Raw genomic sequence first — 22,360 nt, forward strand, 5'->3', positions numbered from 1 at the left:
TGTCTGTAAAGTCGGTTTACGGACGATAGTTTAACGTGACAACGTCATAACAAAACATTGATGAAATGATTGCATACTTTTATGAATAAATTGATTCATTTTTATTGAATTATTACTATTTTGATTGGATACAAAGAAGGAGTGAAATGAAATCTACAATTTAATTGATAATTTTACTTTTATTTGCACTCATTAATTCAAATACTATGTTTATTACACATGTTTACTATTTAACTTCTTCCAATCTGTGATGATAGGAAAAGTAGGAAACGAATGGGAGTGTTTCAAGTTTAAAGTGCCTCGAAAAAGTCAAATCGATGGTTGTTCCAATCGGGTGGAAGAGAGATAGATGCGGCGCAAGCGTACAAATCAGCGTAACGGGACAATGCACGTAACGGGACACTTTTTCATGCGTGCAGCCGGCGTTCATCGATTTATTAGACGTTGTCACGTCAATAAAACCTCTCGGGAATCTGGGTAGTGACTCGTGGGACACTCGCCTCAAAGTTCGTCGGTGGTCGCCCAGTCCAGGGCCCCTTGCAGAGAGTTGCCTCGTGGAGTTGACTCGCCCGCCGAGTGGAGCTCGCCCTCCCCAACGGCGCCCGACCCGGACTCCGACGGCGGCCAGGAAGACCGGCACACCAGCTCCCAGTCGCCGTGCAGACTGTTTGCTGGCCACTTCCCCTAACTCGTCGGACCTCCACATCTGTCTCACTCGTTACCAGCGAATCACCAACATGCAGACGCATGTGCCAGCACCGCTCTGTCTCATGCGCATAAGGTCGATGTTTCATTACCTACCAAGGCCTTTATGGTCCTCATCGACACACTAAATTTATATTTTAATGCCAATTACATTGGAAGCACTGTGATTCAAACCACCACAGCTCAGATCTTTGAGTTGGAAAACAAACACCATATATTTTAATTTGAAGAAATAATAAATATCGTTGCCTGTCCGAGTCAGAACTGCCATAATTATTTTTTTTCAATACATGCTAACAGGATCACAAGTTACCACACATCACCTGTTAAAGAATATTTTTTTCAGTAATCGTTACAAGGAGAGCTAGTGTCACATAATACCCATGCAATCTGCTAGAGTTGGTTGCCAATTGACTTAATAGGTTCATCACAGTTCGGTTATGCCGGCAACGACTCGTTGTCAAAGTCGATATCAGGTCGTGTTGCACTGCCACCGCAGCCTGCCTCAGTCCAACCACACTAACAATACCGCTAGTTGCTTACCGACGACTTCCACCCTTGTTGCTTCGACCTTCCCAATTACTCGCTCGCTCGCACTCGCTTGACGAGTAAAATTTAGAACGGCGTGGGGGAGCGGTTTTTATTACCTCGGGCCTTATTCCCACCAACCTAAATGTCCCAATTTCTCAGAGCGAGTTTCTACTATCTACTCGCTCGGCGAGTCCCAACTCGCTGCACGAGTTCCTTGAGAGAATACATAAACTTGCTTCTACACTGCACTGTCACCTTTTCGACAGCAACAGGTCCCCGCAGCGCTGATAGTGCTAAGTCCGAACTGAGCTGGAAATAATTAAAGTCTGCATTACCAGTTTTTGAGACTAAGGGCGCGGTTACACGGGACCCTGAACTACTTCAGGTGAACATGTTTAAGTAAACACGTTTACAAACGCGAAAGTGTGCGGTTACACGGTAGTTGCTGAAAAGTGTGTTTAGCTCTAAAACCGATTGTCTACTGTCAACGAATGACTGTGTTGTTGATCTCTATTTTTTAATTGCATCCAGAAAACGCGGGATTTTCTCACTTGTTTATACAGCATTATCAGCAGAAATGAAATGTGTTTACATATTGCTCAATATATTTTTACAAATCGGGAATTCAAACATGCACAGTAAAATTTGTAAACTTATTTTTTATTATTTTTTGAGCGAGAGTACCTATCTCAGTTTTAAGAAAATTAAGGTCAGGATAAATTAAAAAATATGTATAATTATCTGTTGGTTTTTTTGTTGCATTCGGTAAAATATTACTCGAACTTGTGCCAGAAACACTTTCCATCTAGAATTTCTGCAAAAGACTGTTTATATTCTAACCAGCCAATCAGAGGCTAATGTAGAAGATATGTCGATCTGAACTACTTTGCCAACCTGTTTAAGTTAAATGAGAAATGGCCTCGAACGAAACATGTTCAGACTGTGTGTAACCGCACTCAACAGCTGAACATGTTCACCTGAAGTAGTTCAGACTACCGTGTAACCGCGCCCTAAGTACGTTTCGTAGTTCGGTGGTCGGTCGGGCAGAGGGACGTGTTCTTGTAGCGGTGGCTGGCAGGGCGGCTTCAGGGCGGCGGTCTTGAAGGATAGCTTCCCTCACTCTGCTCGAGTATTATTATTGTTATTATTATTATTATTATTATTATTATTATTATTATTATTATTATGGCCAGACTCCATGTCCCGCTACGCCAGCGTGAGCCCTTTCACAGTTCAATGTCCCTCCGGCATGCCTGTTAGTTGCTAAGGGAATCCTTCTTTTCACAGACGAGAGAGCCAAACCTCCGATCGTGCATTTTCGTTTGTTTTTTTTGTTCATTGTAAATAAATATGGTGGTGTTGATAAAAGGATAGATACTAATGGTCAATTAGGTTAGGTTAGCTACATTATAAATACTTTAAAACATTGTGAACGGTTGATTTGGTTAGGATAGCTATATTTAAACTTCGGGTATCTTCGGGTAACTTCGGGATTTGGCTCTCTCGTCTGTGAAAAGAAGGCTTCCCGTTAGTTACTAAGTGCAGTTGGAGTATGGACGCGTTTCAGGGCAAGCGGCCACATTTTTTTTTTCCCTTACCTAACTTAAACTATGTGTATTTGTAAGGGAGGGGTGTGGGCTAGGTAAGACTCTAGGTGTGTTCCAGGCCGTGGGCTTTACGCCTAGTCATGCTGGGTCTAAGCCATGCAGAAATGGTTCTTTGTTCGGGGATTGGCCAGCCACGGCAGCGACTGCTGTCATGACTAACTCCCCATATCTTAAACTCTAGACTAATACTAGTTAAGTTGGGCCCAGGTAAAAACCTGCATAAACACAGGGGGAAAAAACCTGGGCACTTCGTGCGGGATGCAAAGTTCATGAATTAAGCAAGAAGGTTTAATACAGGACAGAGAACGAATGTCCAGGAAGAAGGATTAGTCGGGTAGAAATAATCTACTAAGCAAAGTGGGGAGCTGGAAATTTTTCCAGGCCTCTTTACAGTAGGCTGACTCGCTACCCCCAGAAGATCCGCGCTGCTGCTCCTTCCTGCTGGCTGGATTGAGGAGATGGACAAGTCATGTGATAGGCCACGAGGTCTGCCCTGCACGTCGGGCGACTCGCGCGAACACAAGGTAGCTGCTCATGGATAGAGACCGGAAAAATTCGCGAGTTCATTTCGCGATAGGCTCAAATACAAATAGTTATACCTCAGTGCTGCCTCTGCCATTGGCTCACAACTCACCTGGGTGACTCTGGGCGAATGAGAAACACCCGACCAAAGCTTTATCGAATCACAGGCTGCTACGTTGGGCCGTCTCACAAGACAGCAGCCAATGAGTGGGTGACATTTGACCGAGTGTATGTAGAACTATGGAGTTCATCCTGCAGGTCATTTAACCCGCGAATTATATCGGTCCCTACTTATGGAGCCTTGATGGGAGGATAGGCAACCGGGCACACATACACGTCTAGCGGTTGGACAACATTCAGAGGCAACGTTACTCGATGTCGGGGAAAAAATACCAATCGTTGCGGGCCGTAAAATATAACCGCAACAATTAGATCGTAACCCTCTGATGAGAACGTATCATTGTAATGAGATCGTATTCTTGAGTTGAATTTTTGTACAAAATGTGCGTCCAGTTTGTTAAATGTGCGTGGTTATGGCTTTAGCCAGGACTGAAGATTTTATTTTTCAGCACCTCTTGTTTTTGTAGTAAGTGTAACACCTTTTTTTCAGGGTTCTTGTTCATGTATTAAGCGTAAAAACATGCTTAGTTATTTGTCCTATTTTCTTGTAATGAGTCATATCTGAGCTGTAGTTCTGACAGTTCAGTCTCTTGTTTGTCTGTTTGAAATATATCATATTATATTTAAATATATAGCAAGCACCAACGAAGAAGGCCCCGTGTTCGGACACACTTGGCCTATTCGTTCGAAATTATACATTACTTGGTCAAAATGAATGGCAAGTATTGAAAAAGAACACTTTGGTAGGCATAGTGATATCTAGTAATATATTTATTCAGCTGGTAGGAGTCCTTGTTTGCAGTGAGTATGATTAATTAAATTAATATTTGAGAGCATAAATACATTTTTTTATCGTCCAAGGATCGAACCAAGTATTAAATAAATAGAATCATTATAGAGACCGGAAAAATTCGCGGGTTCATTTCGCGATAGGCTAAAATACAAATAGTTATACCTCAGTGCTGCCTCTGCTATTGGCTCACAACTCACCTGGATGACTCTGGGCCAATGAGAAACACCCGATCAAATCTTTATCGAATCACAGGCTGCTACGTCTCACAAGACAGAAGCCAATGAGTGGGTGACATTTGACCGAGTGTACGTAGAACTGTAGTGTTCATTCTAGAGGTCATTGAACCCGCGAATTTTTCCGGTCTCTAAGAATCAATCATTACATTAATAGGTGATTTTTGTTCGAATTTTCTTTTCTTAATTTCTAGGTTAATTATTACGAATTTCCAACATGACTGTCAATGTGTCATCATCACTTTACTGGAGGTTTGTAGATGAGAAAATTAGCTGATTCTAGACTTTTGCATATGCTGGTGCTGGTGCTCTCTAGGAACAAACGTCATAAACGAAGATAACTGTATCCAATATGGCGGTCTCCAGCAGAACAGAAAAAAAAGATGGCAATCCTAATGTCATCCAAGATGGCGGCCTCCAGCAGACGACAACAAATGGCGGACATGATATCAGAATAAAAAAATGTGGTTGTAATGTCAAATCCAAGATGGCGGAAGTGACATCAGAATTCACGATGCAGACATAATGTCAGAGTTAAATATGGTGGACATGACATCAAAATTAAAGATGGCGGATGTAACGAAAAGTGCAATGTTCATGAGTGGAGCGCACGATTTCATAATGGCCGAATTCAAGATGGTGGAATTTAAGATAGCAGACGAGGTCAAGGTCGTCATCCAAGATGGCCACCATGATGTCAAAATCCGAGATGGCGGTCAGCGGCTCCACTTTCACAATCTGGCTCCTGCCGCCGGACATACTATACACTACTTTGTATTAAAACCCGTAATTATTAACTCTGTAATTTATGTGTCACGGTACGGTAAATGTTGCTTGATATTTTTAACCCATCTGTTGCGTCATAATTAGTAGCTTCATATAATTTTAATTTTGCTAGTATTAATTTACGTTTATGCATCATGCATTTCATGTAAGGGTCGGATGCCCAATCGTTCGAATAAAATTCTTGTATTTAGTTTATGGTAAATCAGAAGATAACAAATAGTTATTTTATTCAGTAATATCAAACTTTAATATTGAGTTTGTGAATCTGTAACATTTGTATTTACAGAAAGAATTTAATGCAAATAATCTTCGTACTAACAATGATAACACAAATGTTAGTAATAACAATCTTTGTAATAGTTTTAAGTAATTATTTTATAGTGCAACTTGTTAGCACTTGTTACAGTGAAATTCTAGCTATATAACGTCTAAAGATATTTATTAAATATAATTTACAGAATGATTTGAAACTTAATGTGTCTTTATCTTTTCATTTATATAAATTCTGTTATTTTCTCCACACACATACACATTTCTGCTCATTTGAGTTACGTAACAGTATTTTAATTATCAGCAGTTTTGTAGTCTGCCGGGACTCGATTAGTCCCGGGACGCTAAAAAACATAAAAGGGTACAAATGGCTCAGTTATTTCTCAGTAGCAATAATGCAATGGCGGACGCAATGGGAAGGAAGCTAGGAGGAAAGGGGCATATGCCCTGCTGAAGTTATGAAACTATTTGTGAGATCTCGATGAAGGCAGTATGTTAAGTTCCGTGATGTAGAGCTGTTACAACACCTGTAACTACAATAAACTACACAGGAAGTGACGCATGTAGAGGAAGGATGATAATTATAACAGTCAAAACCCCTTGTTGTTGAATGAAAATTCTTATTATTTTCTTTCCCCTCCCGTAGCCCCAAAAAAACTTCTTGTATCCGCTGTTGCAACAATGTGTTCCGTCACTCGAGGCATATAATTTCAGTGTTGGGGCTATATTGCATATGGCGCCGCTTTCTTGCGGTCTGTTTCGTCACACAAGTGCACGGCCAGACAGCGCGCTGACACCTACTGGAAAGAGGTGGAACTAACTACTAACTAGAAGCGGACGCCGACTGCCACGGGTGACGCCCAAAGAGGTTGTAACTACGCGACACGGAACTCCGCTAGGAGAAATGCACCAAATACGATTCACTCATTTTCGCAGGGGAACCCGGCAACGCAAAAGCTTTCCGCCGATCGACGACGAGGAAGGACGATCTCCGACGAAGCCCGACTCCGCTGCCTCTTATTACGTTACGCCTTTGAATATATATATATATATATATATATATATATATATATATATATATATATACACACACACATATATATACACATATATATACATATATATACACACACATATATGTATATATATATATATATATATATATATATATATATATATATATTCAAAGGTTACGCTGCCCAGAGTAACCCCTACGTAATACGGAATATGGGTGTGATAATTCTTCGTTACATTAATTTCGTGATAGAATAATTTTTTTAAGAATCAATTTTGGTTGATAGAATATTATCAAGAATCCCGCTTGTTTTTAGAAAATTAAAGTGCAGAACTGGACTTCAGTGACCTTCCAGGTAGACTACTCAATCGGGTTGCTGACTTATGAACCGTCCCGACTGGGTTGTCTGTGATTGGATACTTCTCTGGTTGAGGGTTTCTCATTGGCCCAGGACCCTCCAGATAAACAGTGAGCCAACGGCGAGACCAGCTCAAAGGTACGCGTATTCGCGAAGTGGATCTGCGAATATTCCCGGTCCCTATTTATATCCTTCGTCTGCTGTGCCGAGCTGTTTATTGGCTGCATTTTGCCGTCCGACTCCACCAGACTCAACTGTCTGTAGCTGGGAACCACACATAACTTAGAAACACACAACTTAGAAAAGGCATAACTTAGAAACACGCAACGCAGAACCACACAACTTAGAAACGTCATAACTTAGAAAATCATAACTTTGAACTATCACCACTTAGAAACACACAACTTAGAACAGTCATAACTTAGAAACACGCAACGCAGAACCACACAACTTAGAAACGTCATAACTTAGAAACACACGACTTAGAACAGGCATAACTTAGAAGATTCTATCTTGTGTGTTTCTAAGTTGTGACAGCACCCCTCTGCAGCTGGCTGAGGCGTGTGTTTGCTCCTGCCTGTTTCCCGACATGACGTGGAATTTTTTTTTGCTGCCGGGTTGTTGTTGGTCAAGGGGTTATCAGGAAGCTAATAAAAAAGAAACCGCGGTGCTGTTGCAAGGATTCCGCAAACGTGCTAGCGTTATTTTCTTTAGTTGAGCATTTAGCAGTATTAATCACGTGTCTTTGCGGAAAGTTAATTTTTATTTTATTACATAATTTTTAGTTGTTCCTGGTTGGTGAAAACTATCATTAACCGTTAGAGGCGACAAAGTTACATCATTGTGAGTTAATTTTGTAAACACATATCACTGTAAAGCCTTATAAACATAGTTTTGTACTGTCCAACACCAACCAAAATGTTTCTTTTTTTTCCATTTTCACTCTCCATTATCGATTTATTTTTTGCTAGTATTCCTACATTAAAAAAAAATTATTTACAGAACACTGGATTTTTCATGAGTTAAAAAAAAATCATTTGACTTAGATTTGGGGGGGGGGGGGGCAGTGGCGGATCCAGGATTTTGGTTTGGGAGGGGCTTGACCCAGCTGAGGCTAGACTTTATCAAGGCAAACACTTAAACAATAGTGGACCCAGATGCTTTTAGGGGGGGCTTGAGCCCCTTAGCCCCCCCTCTGGATCCGCTTCTGGGGGGGGGGGGGGGGGGGGAGAGATTGAACAAAGCAGAAATTGCTTACCAGCTATCTTTGATCCGCCATTTTGAATGGAATCTTACAGGAAAAATTGGAGAATTATCAGGTTTTGTTTTACTCGTCATAAAGAACTGATCTTCAAATTGTTAGCTCATTAGGAATTAGATGCTTAAATTTACTGGGTTTATATCTTTTTGGACTAAATCTCCTGGCTTCTTTTGCAGAGAGCCACAGGCATACAATATTGCCATAGATAAAGGTCATTGCGGTCAAGTGAGTAGTGATGGGTCGTTCGTTAACGATTCGTTCAAAAAGAACGAATCTTTGAGAGAACGAAATCTTGCGATTCGTTCGCGATGTAAAGAACCGGCTCTTTGAGAGCCGGTACCTTGAAAGATTCGGTAGAACGAAAATGCGGAGAGAACGAGAGAACCAACCGGCTCTTTGAGAGCCGGTACCTTGAAAGATTCGGAAGAACGAAAACGCGGAGAGAACGAGAGAACGAGAGAACGAGATGAGAGAACCGGCCACGCGCCCGGTCTGATTCGTTCGTGAAATGATTCATGACGTCAGGAGTCTGAAGAATTAGTAATCACAGCGTGAGCATGTTCATATGAGCAAACGATAACTGATCAAATAAAATAGGGTTAACATGAAAAGTATATATACCTGAAAATGTCAACTGTTAAGTAGTGGTTTAAAATTGCGTTTTCACATTCACATACACAAATTTGGGGGGGAAAAAAACATGAATTAAAAATAACAGGGAAAGTAACTACAAATGTTAACACTTACCATTTAGGTGTTAATTAATGTACCTACTTCATTTTTCTCTCTTCATACTGAATCGCAGTAGTAGTATTCAATTTTTGTCTTTTTTTCTCTAAATGTGTTGGTCTACATGTAAACACTTTACTCTCTCTAGAGTGTAAATAGCCTGTATATTAATATTTGTAACTTAAAAAGTAATACAATATAAATAATCTTGTTTCATATACGCAACTGTGATTCACTGGCTACGAAAAGCAATGTTCAAGTACTAGCTATAATAGTGCGATTACAAATTAAAGTTAAGAAAGATCACTTTCGTACCTAACATTCTTAGATTTAATGCTCCCGTATTATATAGAATCACTGCATGAAGCATTTGCAGCGATCAACAGTCAATAATTTTTTAACAGTCAGTATACAACTAGACGTTTGAAATTTCATTTACCCATGCAGAGTAGATAAAGATAACCACCCACGCGATCCAGCCTCCTCTCGTTATCGGGTCACGCGATAACGAGGGGAGGCTGGAAGCAAACACGTAGCCAATACTCTAAAGGATGAACGAGTTACGACACCTGATAAAAGAGCCAGATCCTATTCACAGAAAAGAACGAAATGACCGAGATGAACGAATCGTTCTGAACGAATCTTTCACGGAACTGATCCGAAAGTACCGGTTCGGTCAAAAGAACCGTTCTGCCCATCACTACAAGTGAGCGCTCAGATAGTTTCGCTGAAAATCCCCGGCTCCAAGCAGTGCTACCACCTCCGCAGCTGTGAGCAGTGCTACCACCTCCCCGTCGTGCTTCGCTGCGCACAACTCACTCGCTATCTCCCTCGTCGCGCTGACTCGCTGAGCCGCGCTGTGATTGGTCGGCGTGCGTCATCGCGCCGCTACAGTCCGGCTCACGCTTAGAGTGCACTTTAGAATACATGACGACCTCTGTTTGCCACTTTCTCACTACCCGGCAGTTCAAAACAATTTCATTGGGTGTACCAACTTTAATTTTAGTAAGTTTTAATTTCACTATTGGTTGATTTTTTTAAGACCGTAAATTCGTACGTTCTTTGAATGGTTCTCGCTATGTGTAGAATTGTTTTAAGACGATGTTGTGAACATACGCCATTGTTCGTTACACTGTTTCTCATAAGTAGAGACCGGAAAAATTGGCGTATTCATTTCGTGTAAGGCTGAAATTCAATTATCTTTACCATTCTGCTGATTCTGCTATTGGCTCGCTGTTTAACTGGAGTTCTATGGGCCAATGAACACTATCAGCCAAAGAAGCATTGAATCACAAGCTACCCAGTAGAGACAACTAAGTTAGCACCCAATGGACGTGTGGGTTTGCTTGAGAAAAGCAGAGGATAATGGAGGCTATCCTAGAGGTCATTGAACCCGCGAATTTTTCCTGTCTCTAATCATAACAAATCTCAACAGATAACCTGATTTCTGTTTGTTTTATTTTTGTCTGTATTTGAGGTTTCCTATGACGTACAGTGTAATCAGCAATGACGTCTGTCTAAAACATCTTACACCCTAAATTAGTGTCTAAGGACAGTATTATTACAGCTGTAGTCCCTGTGACAAAAATAATAATTCTATGCTAAACATCCTTATTATGTCACAGGAGAAACTATTTGTAGCAGTTGGTCATAATAAATAACAAAGCACTCCATAAAATTAATTTATATTCTCAAAAGAACAATAATGGTGTAAAAAATTGAACAAAAAAGGTTAAACCAAGATGGCATTTTTCAACTACAACTCCTTAGAAATAAAAATTGAATATTATCAGATGATACTCTTCTCATTCAAAATAATTGTACTTTTCAAATCACAATGCTTCAGATACATTATAAAAAAATTACATTACACAACAAAATTTTGTCTTATAAACACTTTTGCTCTATGCCCTATGCCTGGTGACAGAGCACGCCAAAACAAGGAAAGACTTCTTTTCACAGACGAGAGAGCCAAACGCCCGATCATGCATCTACTGGTTTTTTTTTGTTCATTGTAACTAATGATAACTAATGGTCAATTAGGTTAGGTTAGCTACATTATAAATACTTTAAAACATTGTGGACGGTTTATTTGGTTAGGATAGCTACATTAAAGATACTGTGAAATCAACAATCAAAAAAGCGAGCATGAACTTCGGGGAACTTCGGGTGTGGCTCTCTCGTCTGTGAAAAGAAGGCTTCCCCCAAAACCAGCGCAGCGCTAAAGGCAGAGATGGTGAATAGCAAAGAGAGAGTGTGATCTGCACGAGACGCGCTGCGCACAGCCGCAGAGGACTAGTGGCGCTGCGCTCGGCAAGAGAGAACAACGCCGCGCGCGACATGACAGCTCAAGGTCTTCCCGGAAAGCTGGTGGAAGCGTATCACAGCTGTGGGCGATGACTCAATCGCTTCGGTGGCATAAGGTCTGCGCTCGCCGCCAGACGGCAGAAAGTGATCTACTTCACACCCGGAAACTTTGTGGATTCATTTTATGTCAGATTTTAGGGACCCGCCTAGTCAGGCGTGTGTAGTGCTAGTGAGGTGGTATCGCCTCTAAGCGCACAGTCTTCAAGTCGTGCACAGGACAACTGTGAAATTTGATAGGTGACCGCAACAAAATATGGCAGAGAAGAGAAGATAAAGGTGTAATGCAAGTCCCTTAAGTGCTTTCAAGAATCTGTAGCGGTTGTCTTATGCCTAAAAAATTACTCTGAAACCAACGCCATGTAGTCATTTACACTCTTCTAAAAACACACCTTGAAAACTTAATCCGGAAACAAAAGTACTTTTTCGGCCCTCAGAGCGAATTCTGAAATGCTTTTCGTAAACAGATCCCACTCGGATAACTTGAGCAGTTTTTAAATCGCGTTGTTTTCCTTGAAACTCTGCGCCTCTGGTGTGCCCAGCCAAACATTTTTAAGGTAGGTGGTGTTTGATTAAATTTACGGAGCACGTAATGCACCCCCAAATGTTAATTTACACAGGTCGGACCCAGTTGAGAGTATTGGAAGGGGGGATTGGCCACATATGCTTTCGTGTTGGCTGATTCCTTACTACAGAACCTACCCTTATTTTCAACGGGTCGATGTGATTCGGTCACCCTGCTGCTGGCTGGCAGCTGACTGGTCCATGGTCGTGAGGGGAGTGTCCAGACACTTGTGATCAATCGTCATAGCAAAATGCATGTTTGTAGTTTAACCTCGCGAGCAAAAGAGTCTGCGAAATTTCCGTGTCTCTGGCAGTACTGATATAAACGACTTATTTAAAGTGTTCACTGATATAAATGTACATACAATTTTAATTTCGGTGATTATTTTCCAAAATGAGTCATAAATTATACCGACCAACTTCGACTGCAAGTACAATACATCCGGAAAAAAAATGTTTAGAAAAAGAATGGCGTTGCCCCCCATTACCTATTCAACTGAAATTCAATTTACGACAGTGAGTGACAAGTTTGGTAGTGGTTGTAGAACTTAGTTCAAAGTTCAAACATCACCCAAGCTTAAATATTTTATCTTTTCTTTTTTTCTTTTCAGTAAAACTGTTTTTAAGCTCCAACTTCAAAATGTGTTGAGCATTTTTTTCCTCGCGATGAATCTGAAACAGACGTTTGTGGGTATAATTCTGACTCACCTTGTATGGAGTGCAGAGCACTGGCTGATAGTTTTTACTTTGATAAAAAAAACACATAATTTGAGTGTTTTTTTTTAACCTTCATGTGAGTAACAAACATCGTGTGGAGAACATGCTATGTTTCAATCTACAGCTCGTCAAAAATACAAATTAAAAAACTCATAATATGAATCAAAGTATTTTAGACGTGGGTTTCCGCCACTACGAAACGTAAGAGTGGATCAGCAAGAAAGTTATTTAGTTTGTTCTATTAGTGAAATGAGGGAAAGTGAAGCAGCTTGGCTTCTGGGTTGCAGCCGCGTCCTTGGCGAATAATTCACCGACGTTTCGGTCGACATTGCAGTCGCCATCATCAGGGAGCAGTTACCTACTGCTCCCTGGTGATGGCGACTGCAATGTCGACCGAGACGTCGGTGAATATTATTCACCAAGGACGCGGCTACAACCCAGAAGCCAAGCTACTTCAGACAATGGCCGTGAAAGCCTGCGAACATTATGAGGGAAAGTGTTGCCCGGAGTTCACAGACGAGGATGATGTCCAAGGCGAGCTAGTGCCAGTCCCGGCCTTGAACACGACAACATGACTTCCCGCCCGGCGCTATTCCGTCACACTGTTGTTGTTGTTGTCCAGGGAGAACAAAGCCGACATAACAACGATAATAACCAGCGTATAGTCAACATAAACGCGTTTCATGCTGAACGCTCTATACCTTTTTGTTAGAGCATCACACACAACCAAGACGACGGGTTTGCAAAAATTAAAAGTGTTCCATCTCCGCATTTCAAAATTAACTAACACTATATCATCAAAAAATATATATTAGTCTCGTCACTTCTTTCACACTTCATCTGCAATCCAAGAAGCGTAATTAAACGATTAAAAAAAAAAAAACGTTCTTACAATATGCTTTCTTCCTGTATTGGCTAATGGCTAAGTAACATTGTGGAATAAAATGAATTAAAAAGACGGAGGCAGGCGATGAACATAAGAAGCCGCGTCTCAATAGAAACCTGATTACGCGCGTCTTACGTTTTCTGCATGATTTACAGGTTAGTCATTGCTATTGCGACTGTACTCACGAGTTTTTTGTGCTGCTAAGCTTTACTTGCTTGATCATTATGTGCAAGAAACTTTATTGTATTGCAGGAATTGTTCATTGTACTTGCATCGTCACGATTTAAAGGCTAGTCATTGATCTTGCGACGGTATTCACGAGTTTTTAGTGCAGTTACGCCTTAATTGTTTTTGGTCGTTATTTTCATAAACTTTGTACCTTTATGTGCTTACTTCCGACTAATCGCTGTCAGTTTCACAGTTGCATGTTACTTGTTTTGAACAAAATAAACTGTTATTTGTTGAACGAAATTGTGTAAATTCCTTGGAAAGTATTATTTTTTGTAAGAGTTCGCATGTCCTTCATTAGGCACCTTGCTTCTTCAATGCTAATGTTATATTGCAGTTTTCTGTTAAATTAATAGGTAAATACTTGTACTAATACTCGAGGTTGGTACATGAGTGAAACGTACTTACAGCCGCAGGGGCGGGTCGAGGCGATGAATCATCAGAGCGTCACGAAAAGTGCAACACTCGGGAGCGGGAGCTCGATGGCGGGAGGGAGAGGGGGATATTTAGCGCCCCACTCCTCACACTCGTGCAAACGTTAGTGAGGCTACGCTACGGCGCTGCGTTTTTCGTATAAGCTGCAAACTACAAAAAAAAAAAATTCTTTGAAAATTTCAAATTAATTCGGTTAAAGTTGTGAAAAATTGTGTATATATTTTCAGTAGTGGTAGTGCGTCATTCGAGAACCGCCGCTCCTTGCTGGAAACACGACCACCAACACTCGGGCCGTCTCTCAGCTACGCATTTACCCGAAACGGGAGGATCCACACATAACTTAGAACTGTTATAACTAGGGACACCTGTATGTCGCGATTTCATTTCATGTCAAGGTATTTCACAAAACACTGTAGCTTTTTCTAAGAGTCGTGGAAAATTGTGAGGGTGCAGCAGTAGGTACTGTGACCACATTCTCATTGGCCCCGTCAAGAGCGGGACGACACCTCTCACCGACCTCAGCCAATAACCACAGGAGAAAAGCTACAGTATTTTGTGAAATACCTTGACACGAAATGTATTCGCGAAATACAGGTGTCCCTAGTTACAACTCAGAATTCTCGAAAAAAAATTCACATAAATTAGAACTGACATAAGTTAGAACGATCATAACTTAGAAACTCATAATTCAGAAACACATAAATACTACTTCGTAACTTAGAATATAATAACTTAGAAATACACAACTTATAACCACATATCTTACAAATTTCATAACCTAGAAACATAATAACTTAGAAACAAACAGCTTAAAACTACCTAACTTAGAAAATTGTAACTTAGAAAAACACAACGCCGAACAACGCAAATTAAAAACTTCGTAACTTAGAAAACCATAAATTAGATTAACCATAACTTAGAAACATGTAACTTAGAAACACACATCGCCGAACCACAGAACGTAAAAACACGATGCCTTAGAAAATCATTACTTAGAACTGTTATAACTTATAAGTACACAACTTAGAAATGTCATAATTTAGAAACACACAAAGCCGAAACACACAACTTAGAAACATCAAATTTTAGAAAATCACAACTTAGAACTATCAAAACTTAGAAACAGGCAACTTGGAACTGTCAGAACTTATAAAAACAAAACAACGCTGAACCACACAATTTATAATCGTCATAACTTTGAAAGACGCAACTTATAAAAGGCATAATATAGAAATTTCTATCTTATGTGTTTCTATGTAATGACAGAAACCCTTCTGCAACGCACGAGGTGGCACGCATCTACATGACGTCACAAGGAACTGGCTTTAGTCAGGCACGCAGCACCAGCGGGCACCTGCCAGTGGATATCGGCTCCTGTACAAACACGGGATATGTATTTGTTATATATGTGATTCAAACAAAACAAAAATTAATCTGTACAATCTGTACAATCTGTCAATAATTCTGAAACTTGTATATTTAAAAGATATGTTCATTATATTTTGTTGCAAATATATATTTTAGTTTCTCAATATTTCACTTTTATTTTAGTATGCTGTTGTATGTGTGAACTGTAAATACAGAGTGGGCAAAAGGTGTATACCAGTTTTGAAAGGCTTTTAAAAAAAAGAGCAACATACAGAAATGAGGTTTATTTAATCGGAATCAGTACACATCCCCATTTTTATTTATCACGTTCTGAAGATCTGATCAGGAAGCTGGTGGCTATCAGCAGTGATACATTCATGAAGGTGATTTTGGAGCATTTCGAGGAGTGTAGCGGCGATTTCCTCCCAAAATTTGCATCTTCAGTTGTTCTAAGGTGTGAAGACGATGTTTGAAAACCCTTTTTCCTTGAGGTAAACCCACAGGAATAAGTCACACACGCTCCAATCCGGTCAGCGCGGGCCCCGGAATAAGCGTTTGTGACTTCTTCCTTTGGGGTTACACCTCAAAGGAAAAGGTTTTCAAACATCGTCCTCACACCTTGGAAGATGTGAATGTGCAAATTCGGGAGAAAATCACCGCTAAACCCCCATGTTCCGAAAAGCGGTCGAAAATTTCCGAAATCACCTTCATCAATTTATCGCTGCTGATGGCCACCATATTCCCGGTGCGATCTTCAGAACTTTATAAAAAAAAATGACGATATACACTGATTCCAATAAAATAAACCTCATTTCTGTAAGTTGCTTTTTATTTTTGACGTGATAATGTCTTATAAATCGATGACCGCCGGCTGCACGCACGAAAAAGCATAACTCATTGTCACGTTTCGCCTGAGCCGAGCGTGCAAGAACCGGCCAACCACCGTGCGAGAATATCTTCTATAATATCAAACAGGTTAAGGTGGGCTTTTTAAAAGCAGCAATTTGATCTTATGACGTTATCACGTAAAATTATCGTCCGTAAACCGACTTTACAGACAACCCCCTTTTTTTAAGGCTTTTTTTAATAGCCTTTCAAAACCGATACACACTTTTTGCCCCACCATGTATTACAATGATTCATGTACAAATGACTTGTTCCATGGCCGCTAATCAACGACTCAACGGAATGAATAAATAAGTAAATAATTATCGTCCGTGAGTGAGGCAGGCGTCGGAGCTTGGTCTCTCGCAGCTGCTAACCGCGCGGGTGAAAGTGGCTACGCTCTGCCGCGTCGCTACGTCGTTGCTACGTCATCCGACTTCCCTACTTCCGGCAGTCCAGCGCTTCGCAACTCGGACGTAGGCCTGGTTTGTGAACCACGCAAGAACGCAACACGTGGAAGTTTCTGAAAGGCACGAGATTTTGAATCGCACGGTGCATAACAAACATTTGCAGAGTTTAATCCAGCGTTTTAATTATTGACGTGACAACGTCTAATAAATCGATGAACGCCGGCTGCACGCACGAAAAAGTGTCTCGTTACGCACATTGTCCCGTTACGCTGTGTCCCGTTTCCCTCATTGTACGCTTGCGCCGCATCTATCTCTCTTCCACTCGATTGGAACAACCATCGATTTGACTTTTTCAAGGCACATTAAACTTGAAACACTCCCATTTGTTTCCTACTTTTCCTATCATCGTCCTATCCCTAACAGAATAACACAGATTGGAATAAGTTAAATAACAAACATGTATAAAAGTTATAGTTAAAATAATCTCTTCGTTAAAGTAATTAACATATTTGAATTAATGAGTGCAAATAAATGTAAATTTATCAATTAAATTGTAGATTTCATTTCACTCCTTTGTATCCATACAAAATAGTGATAATTCAATAAAAATGATTCAATTTTATTCATAAAAGTATGCAATCATTTCATCAATGTTTTGTTATGACGTTGTCACGTTAAACTGTTGTCCGTAAACCGACTTTACAGACAACCAATTTTTTTAACTCAACTTTCTTCACTCTTCCTTAATTTAAGTGGGTTGGTTGGTAGCCTAGCGGGAAACGACTAATAAGTCGCCCCCGAGACCACCGGTGATACCAAAATCAATGCGGACAGCAATGTCAAAGCCCCCAACCCCCCCGCATGGTAGACTCTTTTCTACTCTGTCCAACTCTTCTTCCGGAACCATCCTTCTGTCTCCCGTAAGCTTCCTGCTTGATTTTAATGCATGCAATTTTGCATCCCGCATGTCAGTGCCCAGGGTTTTCCCTGTGTCTATGCAGGTTTTAACGGGGCCCAACTTATCTAGTTTTAGTCTAGAATAGTCAGTGAGGGGAGTTAGTCATGGCATTGAATATATATAAATACAATGGTCATGGCGACAATCGCTACCATGGCTGGCACATGATGCATGCTACCTCTCCTGCATGGCTAACACCCTGCATGATTAGAGCGTGTGGGCTTCGGCCTGAGACGCACTTAGTCTCCCTACCTAACCAGGAACCCTCCCCAACACACTTAGTTTTTAATTAGGTTAGGAAAAAAACACGTGGAATGTCCAGCAACCACGTTAAAATTTATATTACCCGTCTATAAACTACGCATAATGCAATAACACAACGCAAGTAGTGTTCAACAGCCAAATTTCTTGCGTTTGACTTAATTTCTCGACGGCCATGTTTAAAGAGATCTGTTCCGAAGACTTTTAAAGAATCTGATGTTATGTGTATAGAAGCCCACGATGTTCTTTTTATTATATAAAAAATGTTTTCACTCGTTAAAATTTAACTGAATGTAAGAAAATTACATTTTAAATATATAATTATTGATAAGTAGTTCCTTTTTTAAAAGATAAATATCAATCATCAAAAGGAGCTGGGGTAGATATTTGTTCTCTGCTGTTTTAAAATTTTAAGTTAAAGGGTTGTGACTAGCGAATTGCGTGCTTTATAAACGACAGTGATTTTTTTTTTTTTTGCTTGGTTGCGTGTTGCGTAGTTGCATTCCGAACTTAGGTTATAAACCTGACCTCAATACTCCCACTGCAACCAACTGAATTCTGAAGAAAAAAAATCCAAGGGAAAAAGAAGATTCTGTACGTTTACAAAAGATTCCTTTAGAAATCAGTTGCCAAGAAATAGTTTTTAATACTACAGGAAAATATTGTACCTTTGTACAATACACGGCTCTGGTTATTTTTTCATATATAAAGTACGAAGTACGTTTTTCTAGATAATACTGATTAGTAGAGACCGGAAAAATTCGCGGATTCATTTCACGATATTCTAGAATCCAAACAACTGTACCTTTATATTGCTTCTGTGATTGGCTTACAGTTTATCTGAAGGACTTTAAGCCAATGGAAAACCTTCAACCAAAAAAGTATCGAATCGCAAGCGTCCCATATGACAGGTGTCACGAGTCAATACCCAATGAGCAGGTGGCATTTGTCTGAGTGTGTAGGGGGTTGTGGAGTCTATCCTAGAGGTCATCGAAAGCGCGAATTTTTCCAGTCTCTACTGATTAGGTCTTACGTCTTACAAAAACTGGCGTAAAATGTTATACGATTTTAAATTATGTTTCATTCCAGCATTATTTTTTTTTCTAGATCAAGGAAAATACATTCAAATAATCAATAATAAAATAATCAATAATTCGTTTTATTATTCTTATTAATGCGCACAGTTAATAGTGGAACACCATTCAGGGAGGAGTTTACGAATAACTTTAACTATTGCATGTACTGGGACATCACAAATCATAAATGCCCTGAGAAGAATCTTAACCCAGTATTACTGCGAACACTATTTTGAAGCGATGTATTCGTTTCCTTGTAAAAGTACAAAAAAAAATTACGGTGTGGGTAGGCGAGGTATCTCGCGTGTTCGCATGCCATCTTGTTCAAGCAATCGACGATAATCATTAGTGATGTTTCATGTAGCTTCTGCCGTAGATAGCGTGAACAGCGGACAGTTGAAACACGAAACTCCCAACCGCGACCGAGCTCACTGCAAATAAACAACGTAAAACCACTCCCATTACCAAGGTCACCTTCTGATCACCGTGCTCCTGGGTTCGATCTCTGGATGAGTCATGACTGGACGCAGTTACGCAACGGACGACCAGTACCAATTCCTAAGTTTGCCATCTAGGTTAAAATCTTGTAAATTAATTTCAGAAGGGATTAATACGGAAAACGACGAGGCCAAACTACAAATGTACCTTTGATGTAAGTAAGGGAAAAAATTAATTCGCAACGTCTTGTGAAAATGGCTATAAAACGAGAGAAGTGGTTTTGTAAGCAATGGAATCCATTAATTCAATCAGTAAACTAATGAGTGATATTTTAGATGAATTTTGAACTTATTCTAGAGGTGGGTCGAAAAGTATCAACCTGATACTTTGTCACTGATACGCGCCTGTATCAGGAACGGCAAACGAGTACACTTGAAAAGTATCAGAAACTTTAGTATCAGTTCAGAATTCACCTGGAACAACACCACGGCCAATGAGCGCAGTACCCGATCGCAGATGACGGTCACTTGGGCGGAGCTTGTGAAAGGGGGGGGAGCAGGAACGACGAATAAGGGATAAAGAAGGGAAAGAATGTAGGGGAGGAAGCGCAGGGGAAGGCGTTGAAGCCTTGAAGGAGAGGCGCAAAGCGATATTGTTACAAGCAGGGCTGCCACTCATGGGTTTTTCCACCCAGATCTGGGTTTTTCCAATGGTGTTTGGGTTTCTGGGTTTTTAAATAATGAATTCCAACAATTCTAGGTTTTTTATAATTTTAATTATTTTTATACCTAAAACAATAATAAAGGTAGTAGCTACTGTATCTGTTGCAATATCTGTTTGATAAATGCAAACAAGTCTATGTGTTTCACACACAAAAATACATATAAACACAAAACTAGTTTTCAAGAAGCTAAGTCGAATATTAAATTAGACACATTCTTCAAAGAGGCTTGCAGAACACAAAACCAATGCAACAATTAACCTTCAATCAGACTCTGAATATAGACTAACGTACATGATGCAGTTTTATAAAAACATTTACCGGTTTAAAGAATGCAGTGATGGTGTTTGTTTTGTCATGTATATATTTGTAGGTTTTTTTTTGATATGTGCTGGTCCAAGAATTACTTATACAGCCATTTTGCTGCAGTGTAATTTTCTTGTATTGGTTGTATTTAACCGTTTTCAGTCTTGTAAGGTAATTATTGTTTTATATTAAAACCAGTTATGTTTATATTTTTGAATTAGTACGCAAACATTTTCAACGATAGCATTTTAGACGCATCTGGGTTTTTTACCCATGTGTCTGGGTTTTTTTTATAGGTTATCTAGGTTTTTCATGAATATCAGAGTGGCAGCCCTGGTTACAAGTCGTTTTGTTTATTGTCCTACTTCAAAGTACGCTCAGTGCGCAGTGCGTGCACCGTCTCCCTTCAATAATAAAACTAATTAAATTTTAATATTAAAAAGTACATTAATAGAAGATATAATATTTATATTTGTGCACCTAACAGCTATGAAAATGCAAATAAATTCTCAGTTGACACTAATAACAGATGTAATCAACATATGGACTTTTTTTTTCGATAACAATTAGTAACTAGTGTTTTTATACATTAAAAATTCACGATTTTATCAAAAATAAAAAAAACAGATAGGTACATTAGTGAGCATACTATATCAATGTTTACGTTTCAAATGTTTCTTCAGATTAGTCGATGATTTATAACTCAGTTTTTGTTTACACAAATTACAATTAGCAAACTCATTATTTTCCGTGAAAAAATTCCACACAAATGAAGTCTTTTTCGTGCACTTATCCATTCCTTATTTCACTATAAAAATACTAACTACAAAGCATGACAGCCCGCAACATGGTGATACACGGCCAGGACGAACTGCAGTGAATGTTGAACTGATTGATACTGGTTGTATCAGGCGGGCATGAGAGTATCAGAGGTAGAGAATTACCGGGCGTGATAAATAATGTATCAGATTCTCCTTCCGGTCGCACGGTCTGCGTACGCGGAGCTTTGTTTCCTCCTGGGACCGTCTGATACAGAAGTATCAGAGACTTGTAACATGGTACAATGCTGTATCAGTATCAGGATGGGACAGATACCGAAAATTGCTGTAACAACCCACCTCTAACTTATTCCAGAATTTCTAGGTTAATTATTTCGAATTTTCAAAATGGCGGACAAATCGGCTTATAGGAAGCCGGTTGGCTAGGAAACTAAACTTATTTAAAAATCTTTTATTTTTTATATATAAATAGAAATTTTGCATCGCCCAGGGATCGAAGCAAGGACAGACATCAATCGAATCAATAATCATATTAGTTACAAATTTATTCAATGCATTTTGGAATTTTTCCCGAATTTATAGCTACATAATTACGAATTTCCAAGATGGCACTCAAATGTCACGATGGCGGTTGTCACAGTAATAATAAATTATTACTGCACCCTAGAAGGTAAAAATTAAACTAACATGTCGGCAACACACTCTAGCCGATGGCATGTGTACTACATGGCACTAGCGCTCCTTGTATCGATTATGGAAAACAAAATGGCGGATACATCATGTAGCAGGCGATGTGTGTTAACTAGCGCACCTGGTAGAAAATATTGAAAACAAAGTGGCGTTTCTGTCTCGAACATTCGATACTATTATTTCTTCAAATAAAAAAAAACCACAAGTTCGAATATGTGTGTTATTATTTATGTACCTTATTTAATTCTCAGTCTGGTAAATTTCTCAATGGTCGAGCGGTTAAAGGTGTATGTTTTCCATCCTAGAGGTCAGAGCTGCGATGGTTCGAATCACAGCACTTCCAA

The sequence above is a fragment of the Bacillus rossius genome, chromosome 1 (assembly GCF_032445375.1).
Source record: "Bacillus rossius redtenbacheri isolate Brsri chromosome 1, Brsri_v3, whole genome shotgun sequence".
NCBI lineage: Eukaryota > Metazoa > Arthropoda > Insecta > Phasmatodea > Bacillidae > Bacillus > Bacillus rossius.